This window comes from Grammomys surdaster, unplaced genomic scaffold (genome assembly GCF_004785775.1).
Source record: "Grammomys surdaster isolate TR1022 unplaced genomic scaffold, NIH_TR_1.0 207, whole genome shotgun sequence".
NCBI lineage: Eukaryota > Metazoa > Chordata > Mammalia > Rodentia > Muridae > Grammomys > Grammomys surdaster.
In genome coordinates, this window is record NW_021604652.1 from 480,130 (window position 1) to 498,549 (window position 18,420).

The 18,420-nt window shown below is 41.9% G+C and overlaps 1 pseudogene; it reads right to left on the reverse strand.

Moving 5' to 3' along the window:
• Nucleotides 1–7,244: 7,244 nt before the first annotated feature.
• Nucleotides 7,245–7,948, reverse strand: LOC114624498 (annotated as a pseudogene).
• Nucleotides 7,949–18,420: the final 10,472 nt, after the last annotated feature.

The window sequence follows — 18,420 nt, forward strand, 5'->3', positions numbered from 1 at the left end:
CTCTCTGGCCGGAATGTGGCAGCACTGGGCAAGCCCTTTCTCTGCCTTTGCTTTGAATCTTTGTTCAGAGTATTCCCCACCCTGTGCTGTCCTCTGGCCTGTCCATCTCCTCCTCCTTGTCCTGCAATGCTGGAGTCAGTATTGCTCCCCTGAAGAAGATCTTCAGATAATATCAGCCCAGAATTGTCTTCTTTAACAACAGCTTCATTGTCTATGCTTTGGAATTTGCCCTCCATTCCTGCCTCCTCTCTCCCTTCCTTTGTTTCTTCTCCATTTTGTTTCTTTTTTCTTTTCTTTTCTTCTCTTTTCTTTTCCACCTTCTGCCCCTTTCTTCCTTCCTTTCTTTTTTTTCTCCTGCCCCCAAGGCAGGATTTCACTATGCATCCCAAGCTGGCCTGGAACTCACTATATAGATCAAGGCTGGCCTGGACTTGTGGCAACTATCCTGCCTGAGTGTCAGAATTCTGAGAGCCATCGAGTCAGGAGATGACATATGCATTTTAAATTAGATGCTTCTGAGCTAAAAAAGCTTGAGAGCCTGGCTCAGCCCCTCCCCAGCCCCTCATCCTCTCCCTTGCCCTTGCCAGAACTCTGCTTCCTTATAGGTAAGATGGAGAGGTTGGGCAATGTGACCTCTTAGCTTTCAACCTTGGCATGTTTATGTTCTGGAAAGTCCTGGAAGATAATGTCTTTGGCTTGTCTAACTTAGAATCTCTACTGCAGCCTATTCAAGAATAGTGTCTTCAATGTACTGGTGCTTAATGGGTGACTGAGTGGATGGAATGAGTAGTCGAAAGGGCGAGGGTTACAGAAGGCCGTCTCACAACAAGCCAGAGACAATAGAGGGTGGTCAGTCACCCTGCACAGGCCTGGGTTAGAATCCCAGTCTCTGCCAAGATGGGGCTCTCCAAAGCTTCCTCAATCTGTCAAACTGCTGCGTTACTGGGACTTACTGCTTTGGGCTACTGGAGGACAAAATGAGATAATGTCTACAAAAAAGTCTGGCACGCTATTTTCCCTCACCTTTCTTTTTAATTAGGTCATGCCAATAAGGAACAAATGGTTCGCTTTCAATACCACAGAGGCTGAACTTCAATCATGAGTGCTTGGAAGCCTGGCTGGCCTGACTTAGGGCTTGGGAGCACGGTGCGGGTGTCTTAGAGCACGTTCTCTGTAGCCACTGGGTGGGAAAACCGCTGTGGGAGGCTTATCAGCAGGAGTGAGGCGAGCATCTGGAGAGTCTCTCTCTTCAAGCCTCAGCTGTTGCAGCAAGACTCTCCCACTTCCACATTCTCATGTGGAGGTCTTTGCCTCCTCTGGTTACTGCTTGCTGAGGGTCACCTGCAGTACATTCGGTGCCTTGAAAGTGATGCTGTTAACCACCTCTGTATCCTGGACAAAGAGCTTACTGCCCAAGTGGATCAGGGGGCCCAGAAGTGTTTGTTTGTAAAGTGAAATAATGCACTGATTAGCTTTGGGAAAGTCAATTAACCTCTGCAGGCCCAGGTGCCCTTTCTGAGGACTCACCCGGGTTTGAGAGAGGATCAAGCCCTCTGTTATCTGTAAGAGAATCATTGTCGCCGCTTTCAGGCTTCTTCCTTTACCTAAACCTATTTACCGTCTCTTTCAGTACTGGACTTTCTGTTCTCTAGGCTATTTTGTCACCAAAGATGGAAAAAGGAATCCGTGCAGATGTGTTAATAGGTGTTAATTGGACGATGTATTTACATTTCAACAGGGAGCTTTCCCAGGGTGGGCAGGAATGAGTAATGGTGGAGGCCAGGTGCTTGGGCGGGGAGTGTGTATGTGTGTGTGGGGGGGAGGCAGGGTTTGTTGTTGAGGAGGGAGGGGGCTTCTGAAAGCCATTTCTCAAATTGCTCTTGTAGGGGCCCTGTGCTTTTTAATCCAGGCAGCCGGCACAGTGAATTTACATTCAGGAATTGCCTGAGGCTTTGGGAGCCGCACTGAAGGCTTCATCCTGCTTGGCCTCCAAGAGCAAAAGGAAGGCAGGCTAAGAATTTACCTGCTTCCTCCCTGAGCCCTGAGCCCTGGATTCAACAGACCCGAGGAGCTTGTTCTGGGCTTGGAGACCAGTCCTGGGGCCCACAAAAGCCACTATCCTGGAAAGATTATTTCTGCTAATCCCCCTAGGCAGGCCCTGAGGTTTTTCACATGCTCATGGAGCCTGGGGCCTTTGCTGGGGTCCAGTGTTAAATGTCTTTGGAAAGAGGTGTAATTCTAGGTTAAAAGTTCCTCTGGTGCTATTAATGTTGAACAGGAATAAGTTCTGTGCCTGAAATATCAATGCATGTGTTGAAAATGGGGGAGGGGAAGGGATGGGTTTACCCGGAGCTAAAGCTAGTTGGAGTTTACAGTTGTGGGCAGAGGCACACATGAACATGTACATGTGAGCACTGCGTGGTCTGTGGGCGTGAGTATGTCTCTGAATGTGTGTGCTCTGTGTGCTTGCTCTGTAATTTGTCTTTTGGGTGTTTTCTGGAGTTGGTTGTGGAAGTATCCTGTTTTCTCCCTGTGGCATTCAGGATGGAATCTAGTTCCTTATACTTGGTAAGCAAGCACTGTCACTGGGTTCCTTTCTAGCCCTGGTTATGGACATTGCTTTTCTTTGCTGCCTGACATGTCAATAAAACTACCACCTAGGCTCCTCCAAACATTCCCCCTGATTCTGTGGAGGCTTGGACTACTCAGAGCATGCTACAGCCACTCTGGGTCTTACTGTTCTTCATTCAGAAGAGGATGTTCTTGAATACATTGTGAAACTTACTCCCCATTTATCCCTGTCTCTTGCTCACTGCTCCCGAAGAAATATGAAGGGGACGAACCTCATGCTCCTTCAATTTGAAAATGATTTGTTTCTCAGCTTTTGTAGGTAAGGTCAACGCCAGGGCTTCAGATGAAGCTCCTGCTCATAACTACTTGGGGATGTCCACTTTATGAGAGACCCGGATGGATCTGGTCTCTGAACGAGGCTAGCTTCACAGATAAACACAGCTACTGAAGCCGAGCAGTGTCTAGTAGGTGATTAACAGATTTATTTTTAGTCCAGTAGAACTGCAAGCGAATTCCTTGTTGGGTCTAGCCATCAGAACAGCTACACTTGAGCACCTTTGGCAAGTGGGGCGGAGGGCAAGCAGAGAGAAGCAGGTCTCCCTGGGGATGGGAGTAGAAGCTGCCAAGTGGGGCCCAGGAGGCTCAGTCCAGCATTCACACCCTGTGTGACCTATAGTGTTTTGAAACATTTTGTATTGGCTGCCCACATGTTAAAAACTCAGAACACTGAAAATAGTAGGGTCAGATAACACTGGGAAAGTTGCCTGCTTGGCAGTGATGAGGATCAGGTCTCCTGAATAGCGACTGCCACACTGAGGCAGGATCTGAGGCACTCACAAATGCCACAAACCCCACATCCCTTGCTTGCCATTTTATATACTACATATTTCCCTCGTGTTCACTATCTGACTCCATTGGGCTGGGTTGTATCCCTGGGCTTTCAACATTTATCCTGGGAGGATAGGCCCTAGGCAGATGTTCTGCTGCAGAGGATAGGAGATCAACTGATTAGTAGGGTCTAAAAATCGGCAAGAAGCTCGAGAGAGGCAGCCCAAGGTCCTTAGTGGTGATCCTGTCTGGCATAGGCCTTGTAGCAATAATGAACCTGGATTTCGGCTCTCAGTGAAGACCCAGAGAAGAATCTTGGTGAGCAGGGAATTAGATAAGTCGGAGGATATGGCAGACTGTGGAGGTTAAGTGACCACATCAAAGTCATACTCAAACTATCAGCACCTCTCTATTGTGTTGAACAAAGAGCCTTATGGTGGCGAGTAAGATGCTGGCCTAGTTTGCCCTGGCAAGGCTAAACTTCATCTTGAGCCATGTGCACTTGGAAAAGCAACAATAATCAAGAAGCTCCCTACCCTTGTGTGAGGCCAACTGCAAAGAACTGCTTTGTGTTTATAACCGAAGGCAAGAGCCCTTTCCAAAGCACCACGTTTGATGGACCACACACCTGTAATCTTAGTACCTGCAAGGAGGAGGCAGGATGATGTTGGGGGCTTTACTTTGATATTTGTGGCTATGATAAACACAATGACCAAAAGTAACTTGGGGAGGAAACGGTTTGTGTGATATGCTTCCAGATCACACAGTCCATCATGGGGGGAAGTCAAGGCAGGAGTTCAAGCAGTAACTGGAGCAGAAACCATGGAGGAACATTGCTTATTGGCTTGCTTTCCTTGTCTTGCTTGCTTAGCTAACTTCTTTTTTTTTTATATAGCCAGGGCCCACCTGCCTAGGGCTGGCACTGCCTCCAGTGGGCAGGGCCCTCTGAAATCAATTAGCAATTAGGAAAATAGATCACAAACATGCTAATATATGACCAGTGGAGACTCTCTGCCATAACTCTCAAAGTGGGTTTGAAGTCAGCCTGGCTACAAAATAAGACCCTGTCTCAAAAGACAAAACAAACTCAACCAACTAAATAAACAAACTACCAAGTGGAAAATAGCAAAGAAAAAAAAACCCACAACAATAACAAAAAGCCACGCCCACTAAAAAGAGAAGAGCGAGTTTTAGAATTCTGTGTTTATATGTGTTCCATGAATAGCATTTCAGAACCAAAGCCACAAGTTCCTCCGTTTCCCTGCTGCCGACAGGTGACTAGCTTTGTTGAACGTCACACAGCAATTGAATCATTTAGTGCATTTCCAGGGGAAAAGGTCATGAGAATCAATTAGGGAGAGCTTTCTGAAGCCAGTTACTAAATCCCCTTCAGTCTGGCTTTGCCTGCCACCTTCATGCTAGCACAGGGGTGTTAGCAGTATGTGAAATTTCTTGTTTGTTTTACCAAAAACAAAAACAAAAACAAAACAAAACAACCAAAGCCAAAACCAAAGCCATGAAACAGGAATTGGTAGAAGGAATTGAGTTTATTTATAGTTTGAGCTACAAGTGAGAACAGAAAAAAAAACTCTCAGCTGTCTCTGTTTTGCCTGTAGCGATGTTACAATTTGTAGAACACAGCCAGCAAGGAAGTATCTGTAGACTTGGCTGTAAGGTAAGTTATCAGAATTGTGAAATTATTCTTTTCCTAGGGGATAGTGCCTCCTTTGGCAGATCTTCCTGAAATAAACTTCCAGGAATTTCCTGGAGAAATTGTCTTTTAGGTTCCTGTGGCACCATTGTAGATGATGAGGAGTTGTTTCCTAAGACAGCTAGACCTGCAGGGCTGCGCTGGGCAGCGTCGTGATGGAGAAGACAGCCTTGGTCTTTGCTCTTTGGTCTGTTTTGCCCATGATGTTTGTCTTGGCAGTAAAAGCCTGTCTCTGCTCCACATCATCTACACACCTCCATGAACTCTTCCACAAACTGGATGTATCTGAACCCAGATGCCAGCCAGCTGTATTTCCTGTTCTGGCTGAGGTCTCTACATGCTCAGCCACTAGGTCTGAGAACAACATACAGTGGCATGAGCGGTAGGTCTACAGCCAAATGTGACTTTGCCAGGTTCCCACTCTTGTTCCCGTCCCCCATGTCTCCCTTTAAAGGCTTCTCTTAGATCAGTGGTTCTCAGCCTTAAAAACACTTTTTTCACGTTGTGGTGACTCCCAACCATAAAATTATTGTGTTACTACTTCCTAACTGTAAATATGCTACTACTACGAGTCATAATGTAAAATATCTGATATTCAGGATATCTGCTATGTGACCCCTGTGAAAGGGTCGTTCAACCTCCAGGTTGAGAACTACTGTCTTAGACCTTCTAGGCTGCTGAGTGGCAGAAAATGAGCAGCTCTTCACAAGGATGACTGGCCTTTGTGTTTGATGTTTCTTTTTAGAAAGAAATGCCTACAAATCACTGCTTTCAGCAAACTGCTCAAAGCAGTCACTGGTATCGTCTTAGAACACGGCTATAGGGAGACATCTGTGAGACAAAATGGTGGTGGCGTGGAAGGGGGAAGCTTGGCATCCAGCTAGTATGGCTACACACAATAGATCCTTGGCTTTAAAGGTATCACAGTCTGAAGGGAAAAGAATCATGTAAAGTGTCAGTCCGTTGGGAGATCCAGCAGATCCTGTGCGCATACACACTGTAGACATTTGCATTTCCCCAGTAGAGGCGGTGTTTTGGAGAAGGTCATAGGTAATGAGTAAGGCTTAATCCCAGGCAGAAGTTGGCTTTCCAGGCTGGTAATATAGCTCAGTGGTAGAGTGCTTGCCAGTATTCAAGAGGTTGCCCAAGGACTCAGGTTTGATCGCCAGAGTTGCAAAAAAAGGAGTTGACTGTTCTATTTATCTGTGGTTTAGGATATGTGGCAGGCTGCCAGATCAGCTAGCAAGCCCTTGCTTGTACCACTGGGGTGAAAATAGCCATGATTTTCCTGTTGAGGAGTCCCACCCCCACCCGAATCAGAGCCATTTTCAAACGTAAATGGCAGTGGCTAAGCCCCTTGTAGTCAGTCTCACTGTATATCCATTGTCCTTGAGGTCCTAGACATTAGCTAAGAAATCTGTATCTCACACTGTCCCCTTTTTGTATTCTGCCTTCTCTGCTAAATAGAAACCTGAAATTCTTTTTAGTTTGGGGACTTGGATTAGTTATTCCCCATTTAATGTCTAGTACAGTGATATCAAGTACATCACCCGTGAGTGGGAAGAAGATTTTATTTCAATCTAATGCATCCATCTGAGGACTGGCTCACTCCTCACTGCACTTCTTGTAGAGTATGTACTGGCCTTACCTTGAATAATAAGGTAAGGTGAAGAGAGAAGATGGCCAGACTCACCCTACATCCAGCCTGCGCTGCCAGGGTCTGAATTAAGTAGCATTCATTTTCTAACAATCTGCAGAGAAGGAGCAAATAGGAACAAGGCCAGGTCCCAAGAAGCAGTCCTTAGGGGAGCCTTTGGTGTCACTGGCTAGAAATAGGCCGTCTCTTGGACAATCAGCATCTTCAGCTTCATCTTGAGAGATTATCAAAGCCCATGTCAAAAGTGAACTGCTAGTAGGGCATGGTAGTGTATGCTTTTAATCCTAGTACTTAGGAGGCTGAGGTAGGTATATCTCTGAGTTCAAGACCAACCTGGTCAACATAGTGAAGCTCCAGGCTAACCACTGCTACATAGTGAGACCCTGTCCCCAAAAGACAAGCCAAACTAAACCAAAAATAGAAAACAAGAAGAGTGAAGAGTTTCTTGGACATTGGCTCATATGTCAGGTCACAGTACTAGTCCAGGCAGGGCTGAGCCAGTGCTTCCTGCACTGGGAACCACTTGCTGGGTTTGAATATTAACATCTTGTTCAGCAAGTTAAGAGCTTTGAAGTCAGATTGAGGGAAAATCTTGGCCTAGGATACCTTGGTGTTAGAGGGCACAGACTGTAGGTAGTTTGGATTCTCCATGTTGATGATACAAATTTATGTCATCCTGGGATAGAGAATCCAGGATACATAGAATGTGATTAAACTAGTCCAGTTAAGGCTTGCCAGGAAGATGGATCACTTGGAGAGCATCTCAGTCAGAATGCTGTCTTCAGACCAGATGCTGATGGACTTAGTAGAGCCCTTGGCGTTAAGTATGATCTCTGAGTCTGGGTACTAACATGTGGCTACACACCATCAGAAAGCCAATGAGAGCATACTCAGGGTCAGGCTAAATCTCAAGGTTGTAGGTGATGTTGATAATCAGATTGGAGGGCTTCAGGTTCCTGTGGCAAACCTTAGGTAAATGTGTATTAGAGACCCTGAAGGATCTGGTAGAGGAAGTAGGAGATGTGTTCATTACTCAACTGCTAGCTCTTGAGTTTGTGCAGGTTTGCCTCTATTGTGTCCTGAATGATGTAAACATCCCTGATGGCTTTCAGGGTTGGTGCTTGAAGAATGTCTCTCATGCCTAATATACTGTCATAGTGGGGTCTCAGTAAGATCACCATTACTGTTTGCGTTCTGGTGCTTGATAGCCATTGGTGTCTTGTGTACATGGTTATAAGGAGAAATGAGCATGCATATATGCCCTTGCTGCACATGTCCTGCAGCTTTGTGAAGTGCTGCTGGTCTACTGGAAGAGTCACACCTTCACCACCTCCCTCGAGGTCTCAAGAACAACTCCATTGGCTCCACACAGCTTCCCATATCTGTCCCCTCAAAGCCACCCTTAACCTTGAATATCTTAGTGTAGGGGCTGGTAATCTAGGAGCTTCTGTAAAGCTAGCCAGCAAACTAGAAATCTAAGAATTCTAGGTGAGAAGTTTGTTGTAGAAGCCATAGCCAAACAGGGTTCCAGAAGCTTCCCCACACAGCACACTACATTTATTTGTATCTTAGCACGTGACTCCATCCATTTAGAGATGAATGAAACTGTGTTTTCAGAAAACTTCCAGATGTTTGGATTCATCAAAGTCTGTTGTGGAAAAGTTTGATTGAGTCTCAATATGCAATGGAAGATGTTAAAAGCTGAATATTAACCCTCCCATAAGACACTTCTGAGCAAATCTGGAGTCCTTATTTATAATTGGGGGTGTGTGCTTTCTTGGTGGTTCTGTCTAGGACAGTAACTCTATTCTGCACAATTACTAAAGTTAATTCTGTGGACTGTAAAACAAAGCCTTGTGTTTTAGTTTCATTCTGTTGCTGTGATATAACAGGGGCCAAAAGCAACACTGAAGCAAAAAGGGTTTGGCTTACACTTCCAGGTCACAATCTGTCAGGACAGGAATTTAAGCAAGGACTTAAAGTGGATGCTTGCTGGCTGGCTCTGGCTCACTCAGAGGCTAATGCTTAGTTAGTTTCCTTATATGGCACAGGACCTAGGATCTTTCTTATATGGCCTAGGAATGGTGCCACCCACAATGGGCTTAGCCCTTTTGTATTAATTAACAATCAAGACAATCCCTCACTGACACCTTCTCAGGTCAACTTGATATAGTCCATTCCACAATTGAAGTGTGCCTGAGATGACTCTAGGCTATGCCAATTTGATAGTTAAAGCTAACTGTAATGCCTTATAAATTTCAAAGCATTATGAAAATGGAAATAAGATATTATCATCCTGGTATGTGGAGATCATGTTTTGGTATTGATATTTAAACAATTTAAATGGTTTATTAGCATATATTTATAGTTAATAATGGGATTATTATGATTTCATACATGCATATGATGTATATGAGTGGAAAAGAAAGACACTGCCAAACTCAAAGGTGAAAGCAGCTAGTGGCTCAGCCAGTGAAACAAATAGGGAAAAGTAACCCTGCCTGGTTTCTGGGAGTAGTTTTTATCAATTGAGAATAATCCTGGAGTTTGACAGTTGGAGCCTGAGGTCAGCTTGGACCACCTATCTATCATTCATGGATAGAGAACCCCAAGTTTCTGTAGCTCCAGAAGTCTACTTGACAGTCATAGCTGCATCCTTTCAACAGGGTGATTAATATTTTTAAGATCTCAAAAATATGAAGACAGGTCCTCTGTTCATATCAATTTTAGTGCCTTGATTGCTTCTCACTTGGGAGACACTTGCAGATAAAACATTACCAAACCCAAGGAGTTTCGGGAGAGGAAGAGAAACTGCCTAATTCACAGGCTGTAAAAACTAAGTGTGCATGGCAGAGGCCCTTGGTATGAAAAGAAAGTGAAGACAACTCTGGTGGACATTAGATAGCCCAGTACAGGTTCAAAACCAGTGTGTTCCATAGGAGAGCAAGAGTCCACAACTCCTCAGCCCATCCTGTACATGTAACTGCCAGCTTCGACATTTCATCATCTTTTTTTTTCTGTCACTTGTGCTTCTTCCTGCTTTTCTTTTTATTACGCTGCCAATGGCATTTCTGTGTTATTGGATTAAATCTATGTTTTTAGGGGGCCAGAGAGATTGGCTCAGCAGTTATAAGAGCACTTGCTGCTCTTTCAGAGGACCCAGGTTCAGTTCCTAGCACTCACAGGGTAGATCATGTAACTTCACTTCTAGAGGATCCAATGCTCCACTCTGACCTCTGCAGGCACTAGGCATGAATGTTCTGCACACACACACACACACACACACACACACACATGCATACAAAACATCTGTACACATAAAAAAATCTTAAAAATATGTTTTTAGGTTTTAGTCTTTTTCACACATTCATCTGAGTTTATTTATGCATTTTCTCACTACTGGTTAATCTTTCTTCTTTTCCTTGTAGGGTCTTCACCAAAGAAGGCTGCTCAGACCTGAGTTTCAGCCAATAGAAAGTCTTCATTTGCAGGCCAGCGACTACACCTGGGTATTCAGGATCCCAGTGCAGCTCCAAAACCTTTCTCAGGGTGAGCTTTTAAGCACAAAACCCATGTCCTGGGTTGACATACTTCAGTTAACAAGAACAGTTAGCCAGAAGCACAACTACAGAAGTCAAAACGCAAGGTTAGTACATTTAGAGACTTTTCCAGATCTATGGACTTTGATGGATTAAGCCTTTGTTTTCATTTTGGCAGGTGGTGCTGTCTGTGATCTGAGTTTACAGCCTGAATGGCTCTTTCATCATCATGGAGTCTTGCTAAGTTCTGGGGTCCTGTTACACTTTTTTTTATTCCCTATGTTTTCTTATTTTATTATTCTTTTGGTTGTAGTGTGACTTTATCTTATTGAGCTTTTGGCTTTGTTTGCTTAAAACTCCTTAAAAACCCCAACATCATGTAGCCCAGGCTGGCCTTAAATTGATATGTAGCTGAATCTGGTTTTGACCTGTTGATCTTCCTGCCTCACCACCCCAAGTGTTGCTATCACATGTGTGTGCCATCATACCTAGCTAAAATCACAGATTTTGTTTTCTTTTTAAAATTTTATTTATTTATTTTTATTGGTTATTTTATTTATTTACATTTCAAATGTTATCCCCTTTCATGCTTTCCCTTCTGCAAACCCCTATCCCATCCTCCCTCTCCCTGATTCTGTGAGGGTGCTTCCTCACCCACCCACCCACTACTGCCTCCCCGCCCTGGCATTCCCCTACACTGGGGCATTGAGCTTTCACAGGACCAAGGGTCTCCCCTCCCATTGATGCTTGACAAGGCCATCCTCTGCTACATATGCAGCTGGAGCCATGGGTCCCTCTATGTGTACTCTTTGGTTGGTGGTTTAGTCCCTGGGAGCTTTGGGGGATCCAATTGGTTGATATTATTGTTCTTCCTAAGGGGTTGCAAATCCCTTCAGCTCCTTCAGTCCTACCCCTAACTCCTCCATTGCCCTCCTCCGTGCTCAGTAGATTTTGTTTTCTTATTTTCCCTTTTACATTTACCTAATTTTGTTTCCAAACTTTCTCATTATTGAGAAATCTTTTCTTTTTAAACATTTCTTTCTTTCTTTTTTTATTTTTAAAGATTTATTGCTGGGTAGTAGTGGTACAGGCATTTAATCCCAGCACTCTAGAGGTAGAGGATCTCTGAGTTTGAGGCCAGCCTGGTCTACAGAGTGAGTTCCCAGACAGCCACAGCTACACAGAGACGTCCCATCTCAAAAAAAAAAAAACTAAAAAAACAAAACAAACAAAAAACCCAAACCAAACCAAACCAAAAACAAACAAAAAACACAAACAAAAATAACAAAATCTTTTTCTTTTATATGGATAAGTGTTTTGCCTGCTTGTATGTGTGTTCACATTATGTGTGTCTATTGCCTGCAGAGGCCAGAAGAGGGCATCATATACCCTGGAAATGGAGTTACAGAGGGTTGTAAACCACCATGTGGGTGCTGAAAACTGAACTCTGGCAGTCATCTCTGCAGCCCCAATATCTTTCTTTTATCTTTTCTAATTTCTTGATTTTTTTCACTCCCTAATATTTTCACTCCTTTACTTTTCCTTCGTTTTTTGAAACAGTATTTCATTAATTACTTGAGAATTCCACACAATGTATGTTGACCATATTCACCCCTTTCCCAGCTGATCTTCTCTGTCTCTGCACTGCTTTAGCCTTGGTTCTCCTCTGTTTCTACCCTCTTCTTCCTTCTTCACCTAGCTTGCTCATTTTCTATGTCCACTTTGACCCTAAATGATTTCTTCACATGACGTTCTTCATATTCTGCGGTAGTGTTTCCACTTGCTGGGGAGGGGGGCATTGGTGATCAGTAGCCTTTAATCAATTTTAAGTACATTTCCCTCTATTGTAAAGGTCGATGAGCCATGGCCTTAAGGTTGATACAAACAGATTAATTCAACCCAGGACCTAGCAAGGAAAGTCAGTAACATAGGAAAAAAAGTTAAGAAAATAGATGCAAATATCAACAGTAGGGATGAAAATATCATCAAACCTGGAAGAAAAAAATTCTACAATAAGAATGAAAACAGTAACATGGAAAAGAAAAAGCAAAAAGGAAATGGAGATTTTGGAAAAACTCCTATAAATGTTGGAAATAAGTAAATAAATAAATAAACTCAATGAACTAAATTAAAAAAAAACAGTAAAAAGCATTACTAATAGACTTAACCAAGCAGAAGAAAGACTATAGAAAATTCTACACTCAAACATCAGTGAAGGAAATAGAAAAAGGAAAACACACAAACAAAATACTGATTATGAGTAAAACATCTGTGACACCAAACCTAAGAGTTCACAGGATAAAAGAAGGAGCTGAGATAACAGCTAAGTGAATGACAAATCTACTCAATGACATTAGAGCCTGGAGTTTCTCAAATCTAGAGAAAGAAATGGATATCCAGATGTAAGAGACATTTGAATCCCCTAATAGATGCAAGCAGAGAAACCCCCTTATAACATATCATTGTTAAGATGTCAAAAATATAAGCAAACAATATCAAAAAGCTGAAAGAGGGGAACACCAACCTACTTACAAAATGTCTACTATCATCAAGCTCATGCTGCAAAAGGTACACAAAGGAACACTATGTATGGAGAAGGAGAGAATGCTACCTCAGTCATGAGAGCACAAGAATTAATACATTTAATGAGAGGAACAGATGAACAAACAGAGCGATAGGAAGGAATGCATCATGTGCAAAACAGTAAAGCAGCAAACCCCTAATAATGATGGGAGAGACAGTAAAGAGCAAAGAGTAGTCCAACTAACAATACAATCACAAGAATTGATAAACAGCTATAAACAATAATATTGGATATGAGTAGGCTCAAGTCACCAACAAAGAGGTGTTGACTGGTTTATTGGATTTAAAAAAAAAAACAAATTCAGCTATCTGTTGTCTCCAAGAAACACAAACTGATAGCTAAAGTCAGTCTATCAAGTGAACCAGAAACAAGCTGCAGTAGCTATTTATGATATCCGAGAAAGCAGCCTTTACGTGACATTAGACAGGAAGGGCACTATATGAGATAAACATTCCATCAAGAACATACAATTGCAAATATCTGTGTACTAGGTGTTGTGGTTCCATGTTTTATAAATAGACACTGATGAACATAAAAAGTCTAAGAGCTCCTAATACATGTCTAGTGGCTGACTTCAATATTGCAAATTTCAACTTGACAAAGAAACAGCAGAATTAAAATGAACCTAACAAATAGCTATAGAATATTCCACCCCAAAAAATGTACACATTTTCTCAATAGCCCATGGGACTTTCTCTCTAAAATTGATCACTTTATAGGCCTCAAAGCAAGCCTTAAAAAATATCACAGAATCAAAGTAATTCTTTGTATCTTTTTGGATCACAGTCCAATAAAACTAGAAATTGATAGCAAGAGAAATTACACAAATGCTTAGAGCCTGAACGATATACCCTTGAAACTAGAGAGGAGATTAAAAAATTCTTAGAATCAAATGAAAACAAAACACAACTTACCAGAACATTTTCTCTTTCTTTTTTAATTTTTTTGCATTTATCTATCTCATTTGACTTTATTCCTTTGTTAGCTTTTTGTTGTTGGTATTGTTTGCCATATATTTCACAATTTTTCTAATGTTTTCATTAATATTTATTCACTTTCCATCCTCATTGCATCCCCTTCAAGATACAGTTAAAACAGTTCTTTCTTTCTAAAAAAAAACTGGTATTGTTTTATTTATTATTATGATGTATGTGTGTGTATGATTATGTGTGGAGGGTGCACACATGGCATGCACAGCACTCATGTGGAGGTCTCAGGGCTGTGGAATCGATTCCCCTTTTCACCTTCACATTCTAGGCACTGAATTCTGCTTACTGGGCTTCCATGACAAGTGCATTGTCTGCCAAGCCATCTTGTGGGACCCCCCCCCCACTCCCACCCTTTTAAGCTAAGGCTTTTGTAAGAGGAAAGTTTGTACCCATGAGTGCCTACATTGACACATTAGAGAGCTATAAAATAACAGTGATGCAGCTCAGGTCTTAGAAAAACAAGGGCAAGACAAGTCCCAAAGCACCAGGCAGCAGGAAACAATAAAGACTGGCATGGAAATTAATACAGCGGAGAGTAAAGCACTGATGCATAGACTCTATTAAAGAAAATGTTGGTTGTTTTAACAGATAAATAAGATTGACAACCTCCTAGCCAATCAGACCACAGGTGAAAGGAAAGAGAAAACTCAAATTAATAAAATTGGGGCTTAAAAGGGGAAAGTCACAGCAAATTCCAACAAAATCTAGAGGAACTTTGGGGAACACTTAAAAAATGTCTAGACGCATCTAACATGGCAAAATCAACAGACTCAGGACAAGCAATGACACTAAGGCAGTAATAAAAGTCTCGGTAGAAGAAAAAGCCTAGAGTATTGTACATTTTTACGAAAGAGCTACACACTAGCACTACTTGAAGTATTGCACAAGACATAAACGGGAAGAGCATTTATGCTGATGGTATTATCCTTATGTCAGGATCAGATAGGAGTACAAGAACATCAACAACAAAGAAAGCCGTACATCAATTTCACTGATGAACATAGACAGGAACATCCTCAATAAAATTCTTGAAAATTGCATTCAAGAATACATTAAGAAGACCTTGCCCAAGTGTTTTCATACCAGGAATGCAAGGTTGTATCATGAAAATTAATAATTACAAGCCAGTGTGTAATTAGACATTTAAATTGACATTTCAGAAATCATGTGGTCACTTTAATAGATTCAGGAGAAGCCTTTGTCAAAGTTCAACATTACTTAATGATAAATGCCTTGAAAAAAAACAGGAATAGAAGGAACATATCTCAACACAAGAAATCCATCTACAACAACCCTATAACCAATGATACTGAACGAGGAAAAAACCCATGAAAACAATGCCTCTAAGATCAAGAACAAAGCAAGGGTGCTATGATGTTAACTTGACACAAGCTAGAGTTATTTTGGATGTGGGAACCTCAATTGAAAAAAAAAGTCCCCATTAGATTGGCTCATGTGCAAACTATGGTGTGTTCTCTTGATTGATAATTGATATGGGAGGGCCTGGCCCACTGTGGGTAGTGCCATCTCTGGGATGTTTGTCCTGGAAAGAAAGCAGGCTGAGCAAGCCAGTAAGAAGCATTCCTTCATGGCTTCTTTTTCAGTTCCTGCCCACGGGAGAAAGTCCCATGGGCTATTGAGAAAATGTGTACATTTCTTTTGAATGGAATATTCTGTAGCTATTTGTTAGGTTCATTTTAATTCTGCTTCCTTTGATGTGAGATGGTAAATGAAATAAACTCTTTCCTCCCCGAAGTTGCTTTTGGCCATGGTATTTTATTGCAGCAATAGAAATCCTAACTAAGACAGATGCGCACTTTCAGCAGTGTTTTTCAATATGGTTCTTGAAGTTTTAGCTAGAGTACAAAATACAAGGGATTAAATTCAGAATATAGAAACAAACAAACCTATAACTAGAGGCTGAACCATTAAGTGAAATCTTCTCAGGGCTGGATGATTCACTGATGAATTATAGTAAACTTCCATGAAGACCCGATAGTATACCTCTCATACTTTCCCACAAAACAGAACACTCCAAACCCATTCTATAACGCCTGTATTAATTACCCTGATATCAAACATGGGACAAAGATACTACAACAAATACAGACTAATTTCCATGGTGAACATAGTTACAAAAATCATTAAAACATAAAACTTAAAACACAAGAACCTACGCATGTAAATTTAACTTCAATGAAGCTGTCACAAAGATAAAAGAAAATCAAACCAGGAATTGGTGATGTAGCTTGGTGCTAAGAATGCTTGTCCAGTGCTCCCAAGACCCAAGGTTTGACCCTTAGCATTGCGGTAAAGAAAAGAGATGGGGCTGGAGAAATGGTTCACGAGTTAAGAGTTCATGCTGCTCTTGCAGAGGACCCAAATGTAGTTTCCAGCATCTGTAACTGGTAGCCTGTAACTCCAGCTCCAGGGGATCTGATGACCTCTTCTGGCCTCTGTGGGTACTCACACATAAACTGTGTATACATATACAGCAACATACATATACACATAAATAGAATAAACATCTTTTAAAAATTGGTTGAAGTAAGAGGTTAAGGGTCGACATGGTAATACATGCCTTTAATTCCAGTACTTGGGAGGTAGAGGCAGGCTTAAATTCTATGAGTTTACAGTCAATCTGGTCTACATAGTGAGTTCCAGGCCTACCAGGGCAACATAGTGAGACCCTGTTTCAAAACAAAACAAATTTCTCCTAACAAACAATAGAAAAAGAAGTTTCTTTAATGGTTCTAAATGAAATCAAACTATGCTTGGTGCTGCATGCCTGAAATCCCTGGACTTAGGAGGCTGGTAGGGGAAGTTCAGTGATAGAGATGATAAGGCATTGCCTACAAAATTATAAGAGAATGATGGGCCTAAGAATTTTATATATTGTCTAGATACTTATTTGAATATAAAAGCAATTAACAGATGGACTGCCAAAAAGGCTGCTCAAGGATAGAATATAGACAAATAATGATGTGGAAATTTTTGGTTTCTTTGGAGACTTAGTTGTTATGTGATGTTTTGTTGAAGCAAATACAGGTGAAAGAATGTTTTGCTGAAACAGACATAGGTGAGGATGTTTTGCTGAAGTAGACACATGAAAGAATGTGTGATGATTAGAAAGAATATAAATATAACTCCACAGACAGAGTAATGAGGCTTTTGCATTGGTTCACCTTGCACCATGTCACTGATCTTCGCTTGTAATGACTTCATAGGGAGTAACTTGCCAAAGAATTTCTTGTGATATTCTGGCTGCTTCTTGCCACTTCTGCAGATTTGTGCCAATTGGTGGAACCTCTCAGTTTCTTCTGGATTGAACTGCTATTGCTGATTTGTGTTTAGTGTTTGCTGAGTAGACTGGACTACAGCTGCTAACTCATGTTGGTGTTTTGCTTGGGGACTGGCCTGCTGACAACAAAGATTGGAATAGTCCCAAAGAACTATTTCTAAACAGATTCACAACCTCCATTTACTATTAACTTTTCTTTTTCCCTACCTCTGGTAGGTGGGCTAGAAGGGAGGTTGAAGGGTTAAAGAACCCTAATTAAAGTAGGTTTTGAAAAATCTAAGCCTACAAAATAAGAAAGATTTAAATGAACTCTACAATGGAATCTTCAGGAGGAAAGGACAAGTTAGAATCAGAGTCAACTTAAACACAAGCCAAGATCAAACCATATGGACGTGTTTCAAAACAAAACACAAGCAGAAATTGAGGAAGATAATGATCTCCTTTATTTTAAAGAGAAGGGGCGTGTGAAACTTCCCTTGTCCCCACCTCTTCCTGCTGACTTGATTGTCTCTATTTCTGGTGTTAGGATAGGTGCTAACACTGTGCTATTCAGGGACAAGGAACTCCAAAATCCTAGTAGTTCAGTAGTACAAATCATCCTTGTGCATGACATGTGTCTAACACAGATTTTCCAGGATTCATTTCAGTCCTCTTGGAATCCAGCTATTATAGGGGCCCTTTTTGCAGCCAGTATCACAGGGATACCTGGTTCTCACTGTTCTGAAGGTTTTGATCCAAGGGATTTGAGGCCAGACTGATACGCAGATTGTCAGAGGTTCACAGTGATGACATGAGGTTTAGCCCCACAAGTAGGCCTTGTCACTTTCCAACAAATTGCAGTGCCTTAACTGCAAGGTGGCAAGCAAGCATAATCTTTTAATGTCTCTGACAAAGGTCTAGATGTAGCTGGGCTCTAGAAGGTTCTGCTATGGTAAGAGCCTGGGAACAAGCTACTCTATACTCCCTGAATGGGAAGCTCATTATTAAAGTGTAAGAGATCAGGAAAGGTTGGGTTCTTGTGCCTTTAATGGTGTTGAAAAGACTCCCAGGGTTTCAGAGTACTAAGCCAGCAGCACAGAGCCAGTGGGGTGAGCTTTGGAGTCTTGGGTGTATTATAGGAAACTTTGTTCTCAAAGGACCTAGAAAGACATAGTGTCTTTAAAAATATATGATCAATACACTAGGAATCACTCCATGGAAGACAACTGACTTTCCCTTACCCAGCAACAATCAAATGCCA